Source organism: Penaeus monodon, unplaced genomic scaffold (assembly GCF_015228065.2).
Source record: "Penaeus monodon isolate SGIC_2016 unplaced genomic scaffold, NSTDA_Pmon_1 PmonScaffold_4968, whole genome shotgun sequence".
Taxonomy (NCBI): domain Eukaryota; kingdom Metazoa; phylum Arthropoda; class Malacostraca; order Decapoda; family Penaeidae; genus Penaeus; species Penaeus monodon.
The window spans coordinates 17545-20472 of record NW_023659850.1 but is presented as its reverse complement, the minus strand read 5'-3'; the positions used below and the strand labels follow the sequence as shown (position 1 = coordinate 20472).

General features: G+C 40.1%; 1 pseudogene across 1 annotated transcript; it reads right to left on the bottom strand.

Annotated features, from left to right (window-relative positions):
• Window positions 1-706: 706 nt before the first annotated feature.
• On the bottom strand, window positions 707-2338 carry LOC119571061 (annotated as a pseudogene). Its single transcript, XR_005228512.1, has 2 exons — window positions 1340-2338; window positions 707-1181 (listed from the first exon to the last, which is right to left on the bottom strand). The product of XR_005228512.1 is annotated as a hemocyanin C chain-like (transcript).
• Between the last annotated feature and the right edge of the window lie 590 nt (window positions 2339-2928).

The following is a 2928-nucleotide window of genomic DNA, read 5'->3' as shown; positions in this document are numbered from 1 at the left end:
AAAGTTTACACCACCAACATAAACTTTTGACATGAAAAGGATCCATCCTCGTAGTGTAATAATAATCATAAAGTACACCATAAAACTTCTGGCAATGAAAAATGGCATACCCCTCTCTGTAGTTGATAGGAATAATAATAACAATAAAAATTTAGAGATAGGAAAAGAAAAGTTTACCACCAAGCATCATCATGGATTCTACTCTAACTCCATGTACATTCACATCTCCATTCTACTTTCCCTTCCTCGAATCCCGTCTTTTTTCTTTGGATAAGAGGAATACTATGTCATCTTCTAGTAAATTATGGAAATACAAGCCAAGTTGTCAGTGTATGGCATTCTTCTAGTCGTGAGATGTATTGTGTTTGAATTTACTATTTAGGATTAATAAAAAAAGTTAAATGATGTTGCACGAAATAAATTAATTAAATACATCTACTTCAACTTTATTTACTGTCATTATGGTTCTCATCAATACATAGATCTGAAAATAGGTAAACATCCACTGTGTAGCCTCATATTGACTTGACCTTCTGATACATTTTCATAGTGCTGTTCTAATCATCAGGGAAAAGGAAATGTCTTGATTACGATTTTTTTTTTTTATTGCTCTTCGTACAGAATCATGTCTCCATTATTAATAGCAAAGCAAAAATCATATCCTATAATTCTGTTGGTAAATCCAGTGATGGCGAGTATGGTTTTATTTTCAAATGTTATAAGGACTATTGTAGATAAAATAGAGCTTCCTATTGATGTTGGATATATTCGCCATGATTGAAGACCTTAACTTGGATGTGACCGAAGTTGGGAAGATCTTCGAATACACGTTCGTCGGGAACCTTGCGATCCAGAGGGTAGCCATGTGGGCGATTGTCAGGGTACTTTCCATGGGAACGTAGTGATGAATTCGGTATTTTCGTGGAGACCATCACTGCTGCATCGGCTGCGGCCATCCAGTCCGGCTACAACAAGATCGAATTCCAGACCCTGTTCATTACCCTTAGGGAGAAGGAATCGATTAGGTATACCAGTTGCACTCTCGAAATCTGTAAGTCCGGAGTCTGCACCGGATAAGGCATCTTTGGTCTTCTCGAAGAGAGTTGCGAAACTAGGCACATCAGGCACAGTGACAGCAGATTCCGAGGATTTACGTTCGATATGGTATGTTCCAGCAGGCACTGTAAAAATATGTGTATAAAAATGTGAAGTTGTAATATTAAACAGACCATACTGGTTAATCGACTTTAAGTCTGAACAAGTGAAAATTCATAAAATATTTGACCATATGAATAACAATAAAGTATTAAAGGAGCAATGCAAACCATAAAGTACTCACACTTGACCCAGAACTTATCCAGTTCAATAGCATTCCAACGGCCTTCGTCGAAGGTGAATTCAATACCATTGTTGTCTAGGTGAGGCCAGGCGAAAATGCGAACGGTAGCTAGAACTTCCTGGCCCTTGTTATTGCTAACATCAATCTTAATTTTAAAGTCCTTATGGTTCAGACGAGGCACGTAAGTAGAAATTTCTACATCTGCAATTTGTTCAGTGTCATCAACGGCGTTAATGAGATTGTATTCAAAGTCCTCAAAGTAGGTCTCTAGTTCACCTTCAATTGCTATATTGTCTACACTTACACCGGCAAAGGTCAATTCTTCCACGGTGTATGGAGGGAGACTATCCTTGTGTTCCTTGAAGATGTTATCCATGTATTTATGCAGCCTAAAGAAGCTAGGATCACGGGTGGCAGTTTCAAAGTGTTCTAGCACACCAGGGGGTAAATCATATTTTCCATGTGGATCACTCTGTCGACCAAGTACAATGTGAGCAGTATTATGCAAGGCTCCATAGTACTGCACATTAGGGCTGTACAAAGATGATTCAATAACATCTCCAAGAACGTCAATGCCACGCTCATTCATGATATCAATATGATTACCAGCCCTGTCGACGATATAACCATGTGCAATAGCATCGCGGATTCGGCTCTCTACAATAAGCAAGTCTCGAATACGAGCAACACCATCCACATCCTCGAAGTTCACATTATCTGGACGAGAGGGGAATTGTCCTCCATACTTGTATGTGGTGTGGGGAGCAAAACCTTGTACGATTGGCTTCTCCCAGTGAAGTTCGTCGACGGGATCCAAATAATTGGAGAGACGTTCAGCATCAAAACGAACGGTAAGTTGATGATGTACCCAGAAGAAATTCTCTCCTTTGCGATCCAGATGATGGCTGTATTTATCGTCCCACCAGAATGGGAATTCCATATGCCAGGTGACGTGATGAGTGTTCATTCCAATGTCCCCCCCGAAGTGGGCAAATCTTTTTTGGGTTTCCCTTCTTATTTCCAGGGGAAGCTAGACTTAAATTTCCCGGGGTTTTTGTGTTTGTTTGGGCACAAAAGCTCCCTTCAATGACTTCGCTTTTGGTGAAGAATGTGGCGTGACCTCATAAGTGGGGGAAGTACAACGGGGTTTCAACGGGGGTTTGAGTAGGGAACCGAAACCCTAAAAGGGCTAAAAAAAATTTCCCCCCTTCATAATTTGGGGGGAAGTAGGCAGCTTGTGAAAAAATGTACCCCCAATCCTTGCAGTGAATGAGAACATAAAAAAGGCATAAGTGCTTTTTTCGCTTTGCCTAGGATTGAAGGAGAAAAACCAATGCCTCTTTTAAAAGAAGCCTTTTTACCTTTTTTCGGGGGGTCTCCCCATAAGTGCCCTGTATTTGGTTTAAACCTCCGTCACGAAATGGGATAAATTGGCTTCCGGGTAAAAGGAATCATTTTCCCTTTTTAGATTAGATTTCCACGGAACCCCCGTAATCTTATAAAGGGCAGGAAGTTCACTCATTTTCCTTCTGAGCTCAGCCCCCACCAAATAAAAAAAAAAAAATTCTATTTTTTATTTTTATTCTCAT